Source organism: Diabrotica virgifera, chromosome 4 (genome assembly GCF_917563875.1).
Source record: "Diabrotica virgifera virgifera chromosome 4, PGI_DIABVI_V3a".
Classification (NCBI taxonomy): domain Eukaryota; kingdom Metazoa; phylum Arthropoda; class Insecta; order Coleoptera; family Chrysomelidae; genus Diabrotica; species Diabrotica virgifera.
In genome coordinates this window covers 213,607,577-213,630,755 of record NC_065446.1, presented here as the reverse complement: position 1 = coordinate 213,630,755, position 23,179 = coordinate 213,607,577, and positions in this window count along the sequence as shown.

Here is a 23,179-nt window from a genome sequence, read left to right as displayed (position 1 = left end):
ACTAACAGAATAGAACAGCACACACAGAGAGAGAGAGAGACTTATTTTTCATTTATATTGTTCATCAATGTCTGAATTTCCAAAGGAGTGGGGTAGACTCAGTAGTAGGAATTATTAATAAGGGTTGGAGTAGGTGGTAATTTGGAATTTGAACAAAATAAAATATTTTTTTTGCATGTGAAAAATTGAACAGAAATGTTTCACTGTTAAGCAAATTGTGGTAGAATGTGGTCTATGAATTTATAGAGCCGGCTCTATAAATCATTCATACGGTCATCCAACCTGACCTTATTCTTCTTTAAGTGCATTGACCTCCAGATTATTGCCGATAAATCGCAAGATCTTTACTTTGTCCACAGCTGTCCAAAATAATGTCGTAGTGTTCACTCCATACCACTGACGGAGGTTCCTAAGCCAGGATATTGCTCTGCGTCTGGAGCCGCGCTTTCCCTCTATCTTTTTTTGGATAATTAAATGTAGTAATTCATATTTCGGATTTCTCATCACGTGGGAAAAGTACACTAGTTTTCTTCTTTTTATGGTATTCAGTACTTTTACTCTTTCTTTGTTTAGACGCTGCGTTACCGCTTGATTTTTTACCCTTTTCATCTAATATATCCTCATTATTTCAATGTTAAAAGCCTCAATCCTCTTGCATATTGTTTCCTTGAGGGTCCACGCTTCTATTCCATAAAACAAAATACTGAAAACATGACGGCGTAATAAGCGTATTATTAGCGTAATTTTTAGCTCTCTTTTATTACCTTTTGCATTTTCCTAAATGATGTTCTCGCTTGCTCTATTCTGGATTTGATTTCCTGCCCAACCTGTCCACAGTTCGGTATTCCATCTATTAGTCGATATTTTCGAGTTGTGATACTTCCTGTATATTATGTGTATTATTATACATCACACATTAATTTATAAAGAGCACAAAAGGGAAAAGTTTTTGTAGAGGTTTGTTTATTTCGTTCAAAGTGTATCATTCCCAATAGATAAATTTCAGATGTTCAATCAAAGGTAAAGGGCTATAAAGGCAGTCGCCCGAAATAATTAGCTGAAATACCCTTTTGGCAATAGGCTGGCTGTAGCCTTTTATTGGTTGCGGCTTTAATCCGTGGAGCAGTGTCTACGATTCTAATTTGTAACAAATGAAATTTTGATGTTGGGTTTTAGCTAATTAGACCTCAAAAAATTCGGTTCTTGATCCGCTTTTAAAATAATGTTGTTATTATTATGTAATTCATTTGATTTAGAACAATTATACAGTACGGTGCAAATGTTTGTAATAAATTCGTTATTTCGTACGCCAGCGACTATAAGGAAAAATTCTGAAACGGGTCGATTTTTATTTTTAAATTATGTTTTTTTTTGACATATATATGGTACCAGTGACGTCATCCATCTATACGTGATGACGTAATCGATGATTTTTTTAAATAAGAATGGGGGTCGTGTTCTAGCTCATTTGAAATGTTATTCAATTATCTATTCAGTAATATAAACATTAACATAATTATTTATACAGGGTGTACAAAAAAATGGTTTTAATTTAATTAATTGGCACAATACAAGAACTAATGTAATTTATTTAATTCACAATACACTCTACTGCTGTCAGAAAACATAAAAAATGTTTTAAGATAAAAAATAAACATTGCTTTTCGCTTAATTCCAATCTTCAAGCCTCTTGATAGTTTGACCATTTAGTTTAAATGAAAACAATGTTTTATTTTCTAATTAATTTTCATGTAATATTTCCTATACCGAAATGTCGTAATTTCTGAGTTATTTCTATATTTATTTAAAAAATAATTTAAACAAATTATAAAAATCAATTGTTTCAGCCCTGACAGACTTATTTCTTTGAATCATATGGAACAGAAAAGGTCTTTTGTAGTTTTTGTCTAAAGTTATTCGTTTCCGAGTTATAAACAATTTAAAACTGAAAAAAATCGAAAAATGACGATTTTCAAGGCTCAAAAACACAAGTAAAAAATATTATTTTCAAAATCTCGAAGTGCCTAAACTGAAGTTTAAACTTTATTTATCAGTTGTCGATAAGTAATTTGTTTATTTCATTTTAAATAAACATTGTTTTTTAGTTTTTAATGCAGCCCGATCGCCCATCCTCTCATACGTTCTTCATTAAAAATAAAAAAATAATGGCAAAATCACACATCGGCCAATATCTCTTTTTATATAATAATATCTCTTTTTTTTAATTTGAAGGTTTTGTATTTAACATTTTACCATGCGTGAATGGACTATACAGGGTAGCCAGGCATTATCTTATCTAGTGCTTTTTCAGCAAAAAATTTTGTTTGGCCGATTGATCTAATATCTAATTGCACGCACACCCTGCAAACAGTTTATAAGTAGGACGTTTGGTCTTTACGATATGGATAAGAAAAAACAATTGAGTGGTTGTCCGTAACACTGGATATGCTATTCGTATTATATTTCTATCACTTTAGGCGACATACTTCTTACTTCTTTAAAAAGTTTCAATGCGATATTATTATACTGTCTCGTGTCGGTGTCACACAACACAAGACTATTATTTTAAAAAAGGTTGCTATTCTCAACATCTAGACTCTAGACAATTGCTCAATTGAAATTAATTTCGGAGCGAAGGCGTCGTCTGATATTAGGAAAGAATGAAATATTTTATTTCTACATTGTATAATAATTTATTATGATCTCTGAGTACTTATCCAATAAATAAGTATTTATATTTTTAATTCGGTATGTATGTTCATTCGTTCATTGTATTGTTCATAATGCGGATAAATCCAATTTTCCAAATTTTTGTTACATATTTCTTTGTATCATATAGTCTCTAAGCATATACCCGAATTAATATACAGGGTGTAACAAAAATACAGGTCATAAATTAAATCACCTATTCTAGGACCAAAAATAGTTCGAATGAACCTAACTTACATTAGTACAAATATGCACATAAAAAAGTTACAGCCCTTTGAAATTACAAAATGAAAATCGATTTTTTCCAATACATATTATCGAAAACTATTAGAGATTTTTTATTTAAAATGCACATGTGGCATTTTTATGGCAGGAATAGAAAAATTATAGTAAAATTGGTGCCCCCCATAAAAATGTTATGAGGGTTTGGTTCCCTTTTGCGCCAAACTTTTGTGTACGTTCCAATTAAATTATTATTGTGATACTATTAGTTAAATTCAATATTTTTAAAACTTTTTTGGTTCTTAGTATTTTTTCGACAAGGCAGTTTTTATCGAGTTGCGGCTTCTTTTCTAATTTGTTTACGTAGAGATTTTATGGGGGTTTTTTTCCTTTAAACATCCCAAATGGTTGTGTACGTTCCAATTAAACTATTACTTCGATACCATTAGTTAAACACAGTGTTTTTAAAACTTTTTTACTTCTTTGTATTTTTTCGATAAGGCACATTTTATCGAGATGTGACTTCTTTTTTAATATGGTTCAAAATATACCTAAAAACGTAATTCATAAATAAATTTTCCTATTATTATCAAGTCTCCATAATCGTTCTTAGCCACATCACAGACGAACATAACATATAATGTGGCTATATACAAATATGTGGTGGATTTGACAAATAATATCAACGCATGAAAGGCAATCCTTCCTAACCGACATCTATACAAATGTGCAGGAGAGCTGATCAAAAATTTTTTTTATTGAAAAATTCTTATAAAATATTTACTTTCCATTATAGATAAATACTTGTTAGAGTTTATGCATTATAATATTGTGGGCTTTTATCTAAGAAGTAATATTTTTACTTAACACTTCAAGTTTACCATTTAGAGTTGGTTAGTAAAAGATTACCCCAAAAAAATAACAGGTACAACTATCTATGCGCCTGAGCCTACAAAAAAACTTTCAAGTATATTCAGTTACATACTTAAGCTATTGTATATGCAAATAGGTAAAAATGTATTAATAACGAAAAAATATCTTTGAAAAATAGGAAAAAAAAACTAAATAATTAAATTTTAGTCAGGTCTTTCAAGAAAAATAATCTAATTACTTATTATAAAGTAATATTTGCAACTCTATCCGACATTTTTGAAGGGAGTGAGTTTAACAAATAAAACGATTTTTGTTTTTAATCAATATTTTTATTGTATTGCAGTATTTTTTTGAATTAATAATGAAGAACTTAAACAAAATTTGGTTTTTATAATAAACACAGGGTACGAATAAAAAAAATCTTCTAAATAATTGTTAAATAACATAAGTAAGTAACATCAAGAATTTGCTTAAACAAGAAAGAGATCTCAACATATTATTATTAATTATTATTACTCCAAATAAGGCACAGTGCACAGTTTAACATCACAAGACTCATCAGAGTTAAAAAAGTTTCTTTAAAATCTCATACATAATATTATGGTCGTGTGTACTCTTTCATTAACACTTAACTATGGTTAAGATCCAAAACTCTAACTATTGGAAAAATAATTGGTAAAAAACACATTAAATGCAAAATTAACCAAGTGTACTTAGAGTAATATCCTATGTAAGACAATTTGTAAGGAATTCTATAATTCAATCTCAAACATATAACAAATGATAGCAAACAAACAAAACAAATAATAGTTAAAAAATCAACTTTAAATCGTATTTGGTCAAGACTGTAATACTGGAACCTCAAATAATTAAACGTATAAAAAAATATGCTATTTAGGGGGGCTTGCGTAACGCTTCCTAAATCAATTTATGCCTAAACGCATTTAATAATGTCATTGCATCTTTTTATAATCCAAACAGATGACGGAGAAACAATAATTGCATTTTAATGCATTTACCCATAAATTTATTTAGGAAATGTTACACAAGCCGACCGTATACTTGTTATTAACCAGCCTTATTAACACTTTGACTTCTTATACCTTATAACATCAAAATGAAAGCAACCACAAATTATAATATACTCGTAATACTAATATTAATAACATAATATCAAAACAAAACTGCAGCAAAAATAAATGAAAAATCGTAATTAGGATCTTCTACGTCTGATTCTCGTAACACACCTTTCATATTCGCATCCCGTGGAATGTTCAAATATTCATGATGAAAACAAGCTGGAATGACTTGGTGAGCACAAAATTTCTGAAGATCGTGATATTTCTTTTTGGAAATGGGCAGTAGTGATCTATAGCAGGACATAAGTGGGACCCTAGTCTTAGGCTGGACTTCAACATCGAATAATTTGACAACAGAATTCATAGATGTTTTTATAGAAACAATAAGTGCGTTCGCGGGTGCCAATTAGCAGCAAAACGCATGCGCACTTTAAAATGATATAAATAAAATCGTTAATAGATAAATATACAAGGTATATTTACCTAGTATAATTTTATAATTAGTTATTAATATTAATTAAATGTAAGTATACCTCGTATATTTACCTATTAACGGTATTATTTATATTACGTGAGGTTTGTCACCTAATGTGTTTGTCTTTCTTAAAAGTTGCAATCCGAACTTTACTTATTTTGCCAGTAAGATTTCCTTTGAAATATTTGTCTCCAATGTTATCCCATTTTTTAAATTGATCATAAGATATTTGGTCAACATTAAATGGCGATGGATTCTTTCTAGCAGTTGAGAAAATGGTGAACCATTGGGAAGGTGCATAAACAGTTGTATGTTTAAGGTTATTTTCAATGATGGCGTGAGACGTATCTACTGGCATATAAGTGTGCCCAGTTAGTAGGAAATTCAACTGAATTGTTTCAAGATTATTACGTTCCTGCAAAGTTTGGTGAATCATACCCATAACAGTGCGGTTCCGGTTTTGCCCTGGACAACAATCGCAGTATAACAGCAATCGTTTAACATTTCCTCTGGCATCAACAGATTTAATGTATTTATGCAAAATGGTTGCTACTTCATTTGCACCTCGTTTACCATTAGATTCGTCCCAATAATAACAGAATACTTTACGAGTCCCGCTCTCGTAGAAACATAGGTTATAAACAGCCAGTTTTCTACTATAGTATAATAGAATTAAAGGTGAATATGGCGTATTCAAGACCTTTTGAAGATCAAAGCTGACGCATAATGTAAAAGAATCATCTTTGTGGATCTTTTTGTGACTTTTGAAACGGGCGTAACTTTCTACTTTTTCTTTCTCATGCTGTTCTTTTCTTTCAGTTTGTCAGGATCAGTGGTTTTTTCAAACACAAGGCATTTCTTGCACTTATTTTTCTTTGGTACATGAAAGCCGACGTTAAACTGCTCATGCAATATTTTCTCACTCACAATATCCATACCTTGATTAATGACATTATTTTTATAAATTCCGTAAAGAGTTGGTATGGTCTTGAATTCTTCTGGTAAATAAACTTTACTGGAATCTTGGCGGCCATAGTGCGATGGTAAAGCAGGCAAACTTTTTATAAAGTTTATAACGGCATCCAGAGTAGTTTGTTTGGTTTTATTTGACGGCTCCATCTTTCCTCTCATGTTTTCCTTGGCACATCCCCACTCTGCATTTTTAACAATACTATAAATAGTTTTATCTGAAACATTCATAGTGGCTGCTAAGAACTGTAAGCATACATTTCTCTTACCTTCTCCTTCATTTATAAAATATTTTATAGTACAGTTGCGTTTTTCAGACTCACTGCGCTTGCGCTTCACACCTACTCTTTGCGCCAATGATACCAACCAATTTCGTCGTCGAGTTGTATCCAGTTTCCAGAAATGGTTAAATAGGCTTTCTCTTCTTTCTTCTGGGATAGATCCACAGTTATTGCCACATTTTTTTCCTTTACATGGATTCGGGAGAAATTTCTTGGCTGGTACTGTCACTCCCTTCTTAATTGTATATTCTTCCCCAGCTCTCTTCTTCTTAGATCTTTCTTTTCTTTCATTATTTTTTCTTTCCGTGAATCCAGCGTCACCTATAGTTTCTTCTTCTATGCCCGATCCATTCGTTGTTGGTTTTATTCTTCTGAAATTCTTTTTCTTTTTTCTTGTTTTACCCGTTGACTCTGCATCATTTGTTTCCTCGTCGCTTGCACTTTGTACTGGCAACCAGTCGTATGAATCCTCATTGTCGCCGTAAAAAGTTGAAAAATCTTCTTGATCAGACATGTAATCGATGTATTTCATGTCTCTTTTGCATTTACGAGCAGTTTTTTTTCTTTTCAACAATATTTGTATTATTTGATTGTTCTTTATTCATCTCAGTTACTTTTAGGACTATATCAATGTGTGGTGTACTTAAATCCATGCTATTTGAGGGCTGTGCCAAAGTTTCACCTTCATCAGGACTGTTTCTCGATATAAGTTTATGATTGTGAGTTAGTCCTCTTACTAGTATAATACGAAAGCAGTATGCAGTATGTTATGATTAACCGACATTCAAAACATGGTTGCGCCTCCTAAGCGCCTATTATTCGTTTTGAAATTCAAATAAAATTATCTAAGCGACACGTTTGGCACAACATTAAGGCAAGTAAAACTATTTAAGCGACATTCGGTTCCAAACTAATTAGTCAGGTAAAATTATCTAAGCGACATCAAGTCGGTATCGTTTTTTTATGTAAAATTATCTAAGCTCTTTTTTATACCTATTTCGCAACAAGCAAAAATGTCTAAGCACAAATGATGTCAAATACATTTTTAGGAACAAATGTATAAGGACACGTTTGGATGATATTTCTGTTTGTATAAAAATCGGTAAGCGACTATGATAGCAAAATCTAGAACAGGAAAAAATACCGTACTGCTTGGTGCATATGATTTTACTTTCAGTAAATTTATCTAAGTTAACGGTTAATATAATTTTAAGACAGGAACAAATTACTATTCGTTTTTTCTTATAACTCAAACTGTCCAACCAACCGATATATAGAAAATTAGGACTTTTTTGTTGCTTAGTCAGTTGAAAACGTGAGAATACTTAAGATTCACGTACTTCCTAAGCGACAACAAATCTCAACGCAGCGCTACGAGACCCAGACCAATCGACGCGGATTTTTATGGCGAGTCGAATGATATATATATGTCGTTTTACCAAATCTTGTCGGTTAGGAAGGATTGCCTTTCATGCGTTGATATGCAAAATATCTCGACAAATACTGCCTTTTCGAAAAAGTACCAAGAGGCAAAGAAGCTTTTAAAGCATTGTGTTTAACTAATGGTACTACAATTATAATCAAATTGAAACGTACACAAAAGTTTGGGGGGGGGGTTTAAAGGAACCAAACCCCCATAAAAATTTTATGGGGTGTCTAAATTTCACTATAATTTTTTTTTAAGATACTACTCCCATAAGAATGCCACATGCTCATTTTGAATAAAAAATCTCCAATAGTTTTCCATATATTGGAAAAAATCGATTTTCATTTTGTAACTTCAAAGGGCTGTAACTTTTTTTATGTGCACATTTGTACTAAGGTAAGTTAGGTTCAATCGAACTATTTTTGGTCCCAGAATATGTGATTAGATTTATGACTTGTATTTTTGTTACACCCAGTATTATTCCATAAAACGACACTAAAACTGCAAGACGCAAGAGTCTCGCAGGCTTATTCTTGTTCTTGCTCAAGTCTTGCACAGTCAGTATTGGTCTTGGTCTTGCTAAAATAAGGCGGTCTTGGTCTTGGTCTTGGTCTTGCTAAAACGCAAGAACAAGACCAAGACTGCAAGACCAAGACCAAGACCGATTTTGGGCAACACTAGTTAAAATGCTGTTGATATATCTCTGACACTTGTTTAAAACATATGCCATTATTCCGTCCAACTCCGTATGAGTGAATATAATAGGTCTGGATCACGCGTATGAAAAAAAAGTTGATTAATAGCAAGCTGAAAATTTGTTAATAGCTTAAGGGTGTCTAGTCGGACAAACTTTGATATATGGGAACACTGGAACAGGGTCAGTTTTAATTGTGGAACAGGTTAAAAATTTGGAACGGTCAGACCACGAAAACGGCACATGTATTTTGTCCGAAAGAACAGACTTAAACTCTCCGAACAGAGATTAAACTCTCATGCAAAAATCAGACTGCTATTTATCACCAAATGGGCGTTTTAATGAGTGGAACATGTAGAATATGTCAAATGACAGGAATTGTGACAGGTGATAAATAGCAGTCTGATTTTTGCATGAGAGTTTAATCTCTGTTAGGAGAGTTTAAGTCTGTTCTGTCGGACAAAATAAATGTGCCGTTTTCGTGGTCTGACCGTTCCAAATTTTAACCTGTTCCACAATTAAAACTGCCCCCGTTCCAGTGTTCCCATATATCAAAGTTTATCCGACTAGACACCCTTAAGCTATAACAAATTTTCAGCTTGCTATTAATCAACGTTTTTTTCATACGCGGGATCCAGGCCTATAATGTTCTACTAAAAAAGCATTTTCTTCGGTAGAAAGAACCATAATGACAAACATTTTAACCTTAACGTAATGTCAAGTTGACAACTAATGAGAAGTATACGAAACATGATAAATGCAACTTGCGTGCCCAATTTTACAGTTTTCGTAATTTCGGTACTGTTTATTTTGGCGGATACCGTATATCACAATATAATCTAAGTACTTTATTTATTTTTTCTACAACCAGTTAAAAATACAATTTTTAGCACTCGGTACGAGTGTCAATACTTTATTTATTTTTTCTACAACCATGTTAAAAATACAATTTTTAGCACTCGGTACGAGTGTCAATACTTTATTTATTTTTTCTACAACCGTGTTAAAAATACAATTTTTAGCACTCGGTACGAGTGTCAATACTTTATTTATTTTTTCTACAACCGTGTTAAAAATACAATTTTTAGCACTCGGTACGAGCGTTAAAAATGATACTTTAAGGCACTAGTGCTTTAAAAAATTTTTAAGGCACTGCAGTTCGTATTGACCGTATATGCAATTTTGATGTAATGTCAAAAAAATATAACATTGGAATGTCAGTCAAGTTCAAGTAAAATTTTTGGTAGATATTGTCCTGTAATTACGTTTGTAGAAAAAATATTGTACGATATGCATGTTAAAAAGTACATTTTTAAGGCACTCATATGAATTGCAGAACTCGATTTCGCTCATTCTGCAAACTTTCACATGCGTGCCTTAAACGTGTACTTTTAACACTTATATCATAAATAACTATTAATAATACATTTCCAGTTTAAGAAATACATTGACATATTGCTACAGAGCTTATAAGCGTAAAACATATTGCATTTTCTTTGTAAATACTTTATCTTCCTTTAGTAGAGTTTAATATTTTCGATTTTCTCATGTTGCAAAAGGCATTGTATAGTTTCCGTTGTAGGGTTGTATAGTTTCCGAACATCAAAAAGAAATTTCTCTTAAAACTACATGTGTTCTCGAAATAGCAAATTCGCTTGAATGTGTCGGCATCAATGGTTGAATGTACAATTATACTCTCATTCCTTTTTCACATTTGATATCTGCTTTTGTTTACAATTTTACGTACTATTTACCAACCATACTTTTTTTCTTTAGTCAATTAAAAATGGTTAACTAATCATTTTAAATGGTAAGATCAACCATATATGTATATTACCATTGTGTACATTTCAGTTGAGCCAATAATTTTAATATAATTCTGAAATTATTTTATTCTCCTTCTTCTTCTTTTTGTGTAGACATGACTCTCTCTGTTTTTTAGTGTGCTTCCAGTAAGTTGTCATTCCATATTTTTCGTGGTCTTCCCACTGATCGTCTTCCTATTGGAGAACCATCTCTCGCCGTACTTACTACTATATTTGTTGTCCTTCGGCTTATGTGGTCATTCCATTCTACTCTTCTGTTTTCACCCAGTTATTATTGTTGTCCGTCTTAAATCTCCGTCGTATATCTGCACTTCTAGCTCTATCCCATAGAGTCTTACTATCGATTTTTCGAAGTATTTTCATCTCTGCCGTTTCTAGCATTCTTTTTGTCCTTTCGGTATCAGGTCGTGTTTCTGCTGGTTATGTCATTATTGGTCTGAAGACTGTTTTTAAAATTCTGCATTTTACTTCTTTTTCGATTTCGATTTTATTTCTCCCTATTGTTTCATTCGGGCAACCTGCACCTCTGTTTGCTTTATTCACCTCATCTTCCACTTCTGTTTCGAGCTTTCCGTAGCTAGATAGTGTGATGCCTAAATATTTAAACTCCATGACTTGTTCTGTTCTATTATCTGACCCTCCAACTCTAATTTACACCTTATTAGATTTGCTGTTATAACCATGCATTTAGTCTTTTTTTAGGGAAATTAACATGTTAAATTTTACAGCGGTTATATGTATTAAATTTTGGTAAATCATTTTCACTTATTTCAACTATTTTATTGTGGTATATTTTTCACTGACTCTTTGGAAGAATTTGACACAAGAAGAATTTGGAAGCTAGTATTTGGAAATTACTTATGATAAAAGGCAATACTTGGTTATTGAAATTATCGCAGAAGACTTGGAGAAAAATATATAACAACTTCATAAAACAAACAAATGAACCTAAATAATTTGGGGTAACTTTAACAAATATAGGATCAGATTAAATAGATATTAGAAAACAAAACAAAAAAGGACCCGACAATACTACACTAGATTATATGAAGCGACGATATTACAAGAAAAATTAACAAAAAATCTTAAGACAATAATAGTGTAGAGCTTCTCACTGTACCTATGTCTCAGATCGGTGGCGCCCTAAAAGCCGAAAGCCAAAATCCCGACAGCCAAAATCCCGACGGCCAAAACACCGACACGCGAGAATCCCGACAGGCCAAAATCCCGACATGCAACAATCCTCGCATAAGTAAAAATTCCGACCACTACCTTTTGAATATTTATTTTTCCTTTTCAAATGCAATACCAAATCATAAATTATAGAGTATTGAAATTGAAAAATTACACTGTTCTACAAAAAAAAACTTTTTCTTTTTTTCTGACTATCTGGCACTTGATTATCAATGATTTTGGTCTCCTAAATTCAGATTTACTTTCAAAATTTCTCTATCAGGCACCGTTTTTGAGTAATTTGAATTTTTGTTTGATCCATTATTTTACAAAATACGCCAGTGGAATGAAAGACTTTTTAAGGCAGGACCAACTATACGTGGGTTAACTGATGCCAGCTATTATATATTACGAAAATATATTTAAAAAAAAATATTTGTGTCCCCTACACCTTTCCTCCTTAGATACCCCACGTGAGAATAATACACATTTTACGTATGTTTTTAACTGCTGTATATTTAACATGAAAACTAAAAAGTTTTTACAAAATATATTTTTTTAATACTAATAGAATATATACAAAGATCTAAAAACATAATTTCACAACATTTTATTTTTTTCTTTTGTATTTATCGTCGCAGTCTCTTTTAAGATTCCAGCAGTAGTCTGCAAGCATTGACGGTTGCCATTTTCCCTCATACCTTTTTTCCATTGCCGCTATCTCTTGATGAAAGCGTTCTTCATGCTCATCTGATACTTTGCTGCAATCATCTGGAAAGTAGTCTAAATGGGAATGCATGACATGAACTTTCAAAGACATATTACATCCCATATCTTTATATGCATTTAACATTTCCTTAACTACATCTTTATAGTCTTCAGAACGATGTCTTCCCAAAAACTGCTTACATACTTTCTTGAACGCAATCCAGGAACGCTTTTCTTTTCTAGACAAAAGTGTGTCGAAACTATCGTCTTTCATCAGATACCTTATTTGTGGTCCCACAAATACACCCTCTTTAATTTTTGCATCAGACAGGCGGGGGAACTTGGTAATGAGGTAAGCAAATCCTTGGCCATTTCTATCCATTGCTTTCACAAATTGTTTCATTAAACCCAGTTTAATGTGAAGCGGTGGTAAAATTACATCTTTAGGGGCAACAAGAGATTCATTCGTCACATTTTTCTCTCCAACTATTTATTTTCTGGTTGGCCATACTGTTCTTACAAAATGTTCTTTTCGAGCACGACTATCCCACTCACATAAAAAACAACAGTACTTCGTATATCCTCCTTGCATGCCAAGTATCATTGCGATTATTTTAAAGTCTCCGCAAATTTTCCATTTGTGATCTTGATATTTAATTTTCGTTAATACATGTTGAATCACACCATATGATTCTTTCGTCAAACTTGCATAACTAACGGGAACCGAAGATATTAAGTTACCGTTATGAAGTAAAACAGCTTTTAAGCTTGTTTTAGATGCATCTATGAATAGGCGCCAATCAGAAGCTTTATATGGTCTATCCAGGGCTCTCATTAGGCCTCTGATGTCCTTACAAAAGGTCATGATGTCATCTTTCTCAAAAAACTTGACAAAATCAAGATCTGTCTCTATAAACTGTTACACGTGTGTTTGGCTGTAAAAGCTTCCATTCTTGCAAACGTGAACTCAGAAGCTCTGCCTTACTCTTACTTAGACCTAAATCTCTGACTAAGTCATTTAATTCACCCTGAGACAAAAGATACGGTACTACGTGTTTAGAAGGCTCATATGTTGGGTCTGTTGCAGACAAGGGCTCTTCATTCTTTGAGTTATTTCCCCCCGCAGAAGTGTCCAAAGGTGTTTCTTCTTCTGTTTCTGGCATATTCTCAATTACACCACGGATTTTATCTTTATCACGGGGAACTGGTGGTACAGGAATTTCTGCATTATGAGGTACTGGTCGTATGGCAGAAGGTACGTTTATGGTGTATCCTATGTGTTGTTTAGATTTCCTGCTAGTAAAACCCCGTACATTTGTTAGACAAAAGTAGAAATCTGTAACATGATCCTTGGGCTCGAGCCATACCATTGGAACACCAAAGCCCATCGAAACAGGTTTTCCATTCCACCACTGTATCAACTTCACATAACAGTTCGCACAACAAAAATGTGGCGCCCATTTTTCATCCTGATCACCAATGGCACAACCAAAATATAGTTTGCAGGCTTTATGTACAACTGGAGACATTTGTTTTCTGTGTCTTTCAAAAATGTATTCACCACAAATATAGCAGAAACTGTCTGGGTTATTGCGGCACTTATAACGTGACGACATTTTCTCGGACACTTAACACACTTCACAACTTTATATAAGAACGAATTAGATGAAACTAACCCCACCCATATTGTTACATTAGGTTTTATAAACTGCCATGCGCTCATGCGCACTGGGTTAGAGATACCGCCTCCGCCTTGTCGAAAGTTCGTGCTATTATTATTAGATCCCTCTCTTTTGTTTGTCCTATTGTGTTGTGAGGATTATAATAATCCCGAAAATATAGTTTTAAGTATATGTTTGCCCTTGGTTACTAATTTGGTAGAAATTACCAAGTAGATATTATCCTACATAATTGTATTTTAATTAGGGTAATTTTTACCTGAATTTTACCATAAAATACTAAATATCTCAAAATCTGTGCCTGATAGAGCAATTTAAATTACAGATTCTGATTTAGAACGAAAAGGCCATTTAGGATCAATCATCAGTACCCCAGAAAAAAATATTTTGTAGAACAGTGTTATTACTTACTAATAAGTACGGGTACTAATTATTATGTAATTTAAAAGAAAAATTATTTAAACACATCATTTTATAATATAAAATCTATACTTACTGAAATGGAAGGTTGTAAGTGACATGATAATATCTATTGTATGAAAGTAAACTTGAATTTAGGCTTTGATTATACATATAGTATTGGACTATACAGTGAGCACGTAAAGGTTGGAATAAATTCATTTTCTCGAGAATGGACGATTTTGGAAAAAAATCCCAAACAGGTCAATTGTTATTTTTAAATTACAACTATTTGGCATATATATCATACTAGTGACGTCACCCATCTGGGCGTGATGACGTCATCGATGATTTTTTTTAAATGAGAATGTGGGTCGTGTGATAGCTCATTTGTAAGGTAATTCAATTCTCTATTCAGTAATATAAACATTAACATAATTATTTATACAGGGAGTCCAAAAAATTTTTTTGGATTAAATTTATTGACATAAAAAGAAGAATATATGCAATTTATTTAATTTAAAATACATTTTATGCTCTCAGAAAACAGAAAAAACTGTTGATTTGAAAAATAATCATGGCTTTTAGCTTAAATTAAATGTTCAAATTGTCACGAGGCTGGTGGGTGGCAGCTTTAATATTGAATTTAAGCAAAAAACAATATTTATTTGCCAAATAAACATTTTATCTTGTTTTCTGACAGCAGTAAAATGTATTTTGAATTAAATAAATTACAAACATTCTTCTTTTATGTCAATAAATTTAATTAAAAAAAATTTTGGACACCCTGTATAAATAATTATGCTAATGTTTATATTACTGAATAGAGAATTAAATTACCTTTCAAATGAGCTATCACACGATCCCTATTTGTATTTAAAAAAATCATCGATGACGTCATTACGCCCAGATGTATGACGTCACTAGTATAAGATATATGTAAAAAAGTCGCAATTTAAAAATAAAAATTGACCTGTTTCAGGATTTTTTTCCAAAATCTTCCATTCTTGAGAAAATTAATGTATTCCAACCTTTACGTGCTCACTGTATATTGGCAAAAAGATAATTTAATTCATATACCCATGTTAGAAATTTTATTTAGAAAATTAGTTCATATTAAATAAAAACAGATGGCCATAAACAAAAAACAAGAAGTAAATGTAATTATGTGTTAAAATAGTATATTGTGCAACAAGTGCAGAAAGATACTAATTTCTCACGAGTTTGAAAAGTTGCGGTACGAGCGCAAGCGAGTGCCGCAATTCAAACGAGTGAGAAATTATCTTTCTGCACGTGTTTCACACTATACTTTTTCTACAAGCACAGTTTTTCCTAAAAATAAAAATCACAATTTCCAAAACGACGATTAATTATAATAGGTACCTATGTGATAAATTTTAAATTGTATTTAATTAATAACTACTAATCAATTTAAATTCCTTATACCTAAATTAATTACACAGAAATCAGTTAAAAAATTAATGCACTGCCTTAATTTGTTTAAATTTAAACAATTATTACACATTATTGACATTATATTTATGCAGTCACAGATTTACACAAAACCTACTTCATTCGACGTCTCTTGCACAGGTTGCTAAATCCTTATTGGTTATTTGATAATTATAAAATGTTTAATAAGAATAAAATTGTAAAATGAAACAGTTGTAACATCCATAATTTAGTTTCTATGCTATAGTTAAATATAATAATTGTCTTATAGGTTATATATTTGTCTAAAGTTTAACCACGGATGTAAACAAAATATAACGTTACTCAGAATGCGGTAGTCCACGGATGTAAACAGAATATAACGTTACTCAGAATGAGGTAGTCAACTGTGCAGAAAAGAACTTTGCGGCACAGAAACGCCACTTTGCGGCACAGAAACGGCACTTTTCTACACACTAATGTCAAATATCTTATACTGTGAGAAAATATCAAGTTTGCTAACATAAAACCGTGCAGAAAAGTGCACTTTGAATAGTGGTTGTAGAAAAAGAAACTTATCAAACCTGTCGGGATTCTGGCCTGTCGGGATTTTTGCCGTCGGGATTGTGGCTATCGGGATTTTGGCTGTCGGGATTTTGAGGTAGACCAGTCTCAGATACGTGGGTGATAAATAAAAGTATGGAAAACACAATTAAATAAAAATAATGTTTTGAAGAAGAAGATGCAGATTAATACTAATAGACAAAATGAAAATTGAACAAATTAGAGAACTAATGAATATGAAGGAGACATTAAACAAAGAAATACAAAACCCTAAATTCCTCTGGTATTGATATGTGCTAAGAATGGTCGAGATGAGAATATTATTTACTATTTTTGGTAAATTTTGGGAATAAGCCTTAACTGTACTTTAAAATTAGGTGTATGTGACGTTTCGACTTCTTCGTCCGAAATCGTTATCAAAACACTAAACATTAATATGGTATAATAATGCATATTGTAAATTCGACACTCCCATCGAACAAGGTTGTAACTCAGTTATAGCGATTTTACAGGAGAGGCAGAAAACGAAAACTTGACTTTTAAAAATTTGTAGCGAAATTATTAGACTCTTTTACACTAATGTGATATGATATTTATATCATAATAAGGGATTACTGTGAGATGTATGTTTTTTAATTTTAATAACTATTGAAAATCTTGAGTTTGATGGAGATAAGACCTTGAGATTAAACATGAGTATTCGTAGAAAAAGGTTGTAAGTCGCCTAACAACCATTTTACACTCTCTGTGTTAATTATTTTTCCCGTTTAACTATTAAAAGATTAAAATTCATGGTGACGTTTCAATTATTATTTTAATCATCGTTAGAATAATAAGTTTCTTAAGCGGATGCTTTAAAATAATTTTAAAGGAACAAACAATAATTAACGAAAACGTAAAAATGACATTGACAATCATTGGGTTAAGTCAATAATTTCAAACACGCCATGTCTTGTTGCGTGTTTAAGGGTGGCTTCAAAAGAAATATGGATAATGCCTCCTTGATGCTGAGTTCCGTTGGAGAACTTGCATGACTAATGATTGAGAAGTCCTTACGACTAATAGGGTGGTCAGAATCAGTCATATGTTGGAATACCGCTGAATTTGGAATTGTTCTTGATCGTCTTCCTAAGTGAGGAGTGACACCTAAGTGTTCGTAACATCTGACATTAAAGTGACGTCGAGTCTTCCCGACGTACGTAGCTGCACAGCTACTACATTTGAATTGGTATATAATGTTAGATGCGAGATCACTAGGAATCATGTCTTTCACATGGAAACGAGATCCTATTCTTTCCAAAGTCGTGAAAGCAAATCTTAATTCTATAGAGGGAAATGCTTTTTTAATTGTTCTACCGATGTTGCGTCGGATTTGTAAGCTGTGGTAAGCAGTATATGGAAGTTTGATATAGATCTTTTCTTTGATTTCTTCTACTTTGCTCTTTGTTTGGAATTTGTTATTGAAAAAACGTATGATGTATCTTTCTAAGAAGTTCAACGAAAAACCATTTTTACTTAAGATCACCTTTATGTTTTCTAACTCTTCATGTAGGAATTGCCAGGTTGAACAGATAGTGAAAGCGCGGAGAACAAGTATATTGATTAAACTTGTTTTGTATTTGTTGGGATATTTAAATATTAAACAAGTTTAATCAATATACTTGTTCACCGCGCTTTCACTATCTGTTCAACCTGGCAATTCCTACATGAAGAGTTAGAAAACATAAAGGTGATCTTAAGTAAAAATGGTTTTTCGTTGAACTTCTTAGAAAGATACATCAGACGTTTTTTCAATAACAAATTCCAACCAAAGAGCAAAGTAGAAGAAATCAAAAATAAGATCTATATCATACTTCCATATACTGCTTACCACAGCTTACAAATCCGACGCAACATCCGTAGAACAATTAAAAAACATTTAATTATAAAAGCATTTCCCTCTATAGAATTAATATTTGCTTTCACGACTTTGGAAAGAATAGGATCTCGTTTCCATGTGAAAGACATGATTCCTAGTGATCTCGCATCTAACATTATATACCAATTCAAATGTAGTATAAGTATTTTTACTACAAAAACGTTATTACGTAGGTCAAAATTTTTGACGTAAGAGAACTGTCAAAACATTAGAATGTGACTTTTCATTATTGCTATGTTTATTATAAACACGGCAATAATGAAAAGTCACATTCTAATGTTTTAACAGTTCTCTTACGTCAAAAATTTTGACCTACGTAATAACGTTTTTGTAGTAAAAATACTATAGCTGTGCAGCTACGTACGTCGGGAAGACTCGACGTCACTTTAATGTCAGATGTTGCTAACACTTAGGTGTCACTCCTCACTTAGGAAGACGATCAAGAACAATTCCAAATTCAGCGGTATTCCAACATATGACTGATTCTGACCACCCTATTAGTCGTAAGGACTTCTCAATCATTGGTCATGCAAGTTCTCCAACGGAACTCAGCATCAAGGAGGCATGATCCATATTTCTTTTGAAGCCACCCTTAAACACGCAACAAGACATGGTGTGTTTGAAATTATTGACTTAACCCAATGATTGTCAATGTCATTTTTACGTTTTCATTAATTATTGTCTGTTCCTTTAAAATTATTTTAAAGCATCCGCTTAAGAAACTTATTATTCTGACGATGATTAAAATAATAATTGAAACGTCACCATGAATTTTAATTTATTTATGGGTTTTATCTTTAAGTTTATTAAAAGATTGTATGTTTTGAGTTATTTGCAATATAGCTAGGAGAAAATGAATTTTTATGGGATATTTAAACAAAATATCAACAGTTTTCACAATTTTTTTTGGAAATTATAAATTTTACAATAACAATAATATTATATCACTATGAAAAAATCATGGTATAAAATATCTCAAATTTTTCGCATTTTTATTGCATATCTGTAAATATTTAATTCTAGACCATTTTACTGGATTACTTTAGCCTTTTACTATTAATATCTACTTCAAAATTAACATGTGTGTCCTTAAATAGGTTAAAATTTAGAATTTGGTTCTGATTGAATTCAGTTACGGATTTAGGCTTGCCTGATGCTTTGGCATATCTTATCATGGTTATCCATTGGTCTGGAGCATATACGACTTAATGTTTTTTCCGTTTTTCTATAAGGGCATGCATTGAATCACCCTCGTTTTGTGAATGTGCTATTTCGAACAATACATGTGTAATGTTAATATTACACTGTTTCGCTACATAGAAGTATTTAGCAAAAACTATTCTATATCTATTTTGTCCACCGCAACTATCAAAATGGGAAAAATTCCTTAAATCCTTTTTTTTTATTTTCATTTCGATAAATTGACTTATAACATACACCATATGTTTAAATACTTTATAATTAAACATAAGTGCAACAAAGTTGTAACTCATTTAAAAACATTTTTAATCGTCAAGTATAAAGAAAGTAAATATTTAACATAGGGAGTATCCAGTGTTATTGCCTTTTTCACGCTAAAATGGCACACGTAAGTTAAAATACAACTTTTTTCAATAGGGTATTAGCCAAACTATTGAGAATTAAACTATGTCGTTTATATTGACGTGTGCGAAATTTTTTGCTGAATTCGTCTGTGTTGAAATCTGAAAATAGATGTAGCTCTTGAGTTACAACCTTGTTCGATGGGGGTGTCGAATTAATTGTGTCAAACAAAATCGTTTAAAATATATTTTTCTATTTATATCTGATTCATATACATAATTTTATACATTTAAAGGGTGTGTAAAGCTAGTTCCTGTCCGCAGGTAATACTGCACGTGCACCCTGGGTAAACTAAAGAGCTAGCGCAAGAGGCGCCAGAAAATCTTTCCAAAGATCTCCTGACCGAAGTATATCGCAGTTTTTTTAGAATAATTAAAGATGACGCAGTAAATGAATGGACATTCCAAGGAATAAATTACAAAAGAAATTGGATCCAATGTAAGAGTTTACCAATTGAAAATAGAAGGTATAAGTAGAGCAAAATGTCAAATTCTATACAGACTTTATAATGTATTGTTATCTTTATTTACATACAAAAACTGTAATATAGCCATTCGCTAAATAAATAAATAAAATGCATATTGTATTTAATAATAGGCAATATAGTCTAGGCGCCAAATAGAGGTCACCGTGTCCTTTTCAATTCTGATGGACAAACTCAACGGTTTCTTATGGATTTTTGGCCGCTGATTACGAATTTTGAGGGTGGATTTCAATCCAAGTGGTCAAAAAATTGTTATAAACAATTTAATTGTTTATAAATTGTTTATAAGGCTCTGGCTCATAAACTAAAATAGATAAAAAATAATGTTTCAAATAAAACTTATAAAAAAACGAAAAAAACACGTTTACCAAACTTAAATCCAACAATTATAACTCAAGATATTGTAAAATTAGTGCACAATGCCAATTGCAAATTGCAAAATAAGTATTTTTCGAAGCTTTATCGATCGTAACTCGACTTCTACGCAGGCAAATGAGCCTTAGAAAGTCTCATTTGAAAGCTTCAGTAATAGGCTTCCAAACAGAGTTTGTTAAATTGCTTGATCTTCATTTGTTTTAAAATTATACCCATTTGAAGAAATAATTTTTTAAAAAAAAATTGTACATTAATTTGTTTATAAGGGATTCAAGCAAATTTAAGCCATAAACATTTATAATTTAATTCTTAATATTGATAGAAAGACTCAAAAGGAACATTTTGAGCTTAGGAAATTGTTTGTATATTTATTTTTGGTCAAGATATCGATATTTTAATAGTGCGCTCTGAGGCGCAAAATCGGCTTCTCGATGCAAATTATAATTTGTATGTATATATACGTTATCTTCATTTTTCATATTTGAAGATCCTAATAAAATTTTATCCTATAATTCTTATAACTAAATCGTCATACTGTAACCTCGTATCACCTTTCATACTATTTACGTTGTCTTCTATTTTTTGTACTAAATGAGAAAAAAACATTAAAAACTAATATTTCAGAAATATAACTAAAAAGTTAGTTGATATTATTTATTAATACTACTTTTACAAACTTTTTGTTTCATGCATCTGAATCGAGATATACAGGGAATCTTAGCTTTTTTTACATCTGCATAAGTTCTTAGAGCAATTTTTACAGTTACAGGATGGTACTAAGTCTGTTCTTGTAAGCAGTAAAACTAAAACTTTCTGGGGCTTCAGAGTCTAATTATCTATTTGATAGAAATATAATCTATATCATATAGACATCCAGTGGATAGTGGATAGTATCCATTAAAGTGGATCTAGTTCTTTTGAGGCATCATCAAGGCACGTCAATTGTGTGTATGCCGCCACAACATAAATGCTCGTTTTATATGCAATGATGATGCTGCTAAATATCTCGATCCATTTTTATATGGATATCAGATATTGGCTCATTTGTATGCGTAGAAGCCGAGTTACGATCGATAAAGCGTCGAAAAATAGTTGACTGTGTGATGCCGCGCCTCATAGCGCGCCATTAGAATATCGAAATCTTGACCAAAAATAAACTTACGAACATTTTCTTAAGCTCAAATTATTTCTTTTGAGATCTTCTATCATCATTGGTAATTAAAGTATAAATGTTTACAGCTCAAATTTACTTGAAACCCTTATAAACAAATGAATGTACAATTTTTTAAGAAAATTGTAACTTCAAACGGGTATAATTTTAAAACAAATAAAGATCAAGTAATTTAACAAACTCCGTTTAGAAGCCTATTAATGAAGCTTTAAAACGAGACCTTCTAAGGCTCATTTGCATGCGTAGAAGTCGAGTTACGATCGATTAAGCTTCGAAAAATACTTATTTTGCAATTTGCAATTTGCATTGTGCACTAATTTTACAATATCTTGAGTTGTAATTGTTGGATTTAAGTTTAGTAAACGTTTTTTCTTCGTTTTTTATCAATTAACAAATTTTATTTGAAACATTCTTTTTTATCTCTATTAGTTTATGAGCCAGAGCCTTATAAACAATAATTTATAAACAATAATTTATAAACAATTAAATTGTTTATAACAATTTTTTGACCACTGGGATCGAAATCCACCCTCGAAATTCGTAACCAGCAGACTAAAATCCATAAGAAACCGTTGAGTTTGTCCATCAGAATTGAAAAGGACACGGTGACCCCTCTGGCGCCTAGACTAATAGCAAAATATTGCTTTTGCTATTGCGTCGGGGACAATTGTTTTTCATATTTGAAAATCTATCAAGTTAAAAAAAAATGTCCCAAAAATATTCTGAAGTGAATAAACTTTTTTCAAAAAGGTATACCGATGAATGATATAAGAGTGCAAACTCAAACTATAAAATATCTGCAATTCGTTTTAATAAATTTAGACGTTTTTTTTTTATAATTTGTATGTACAAGATACGATATTTTTTTGACAAAAATAGGTCTAGATTAAAATTTCAAATTTCTTCTATTTTTGCCACGTGTTGTTTCTTTAATCTAATTTTGAATATTACTATGGCATTTTTATAATCAACTATTTTTAATGGGAAATAAGCCACAATTTTACCAAAAAAATGATTTTATTAACGTTTAGAAGCCCAAATCGGGTTTCAATCAGTAGTATTTTGAATTTTGACAACGAAACCCGATTTGGGCTTCGAAACGTTAATAAAATCATTTTTTT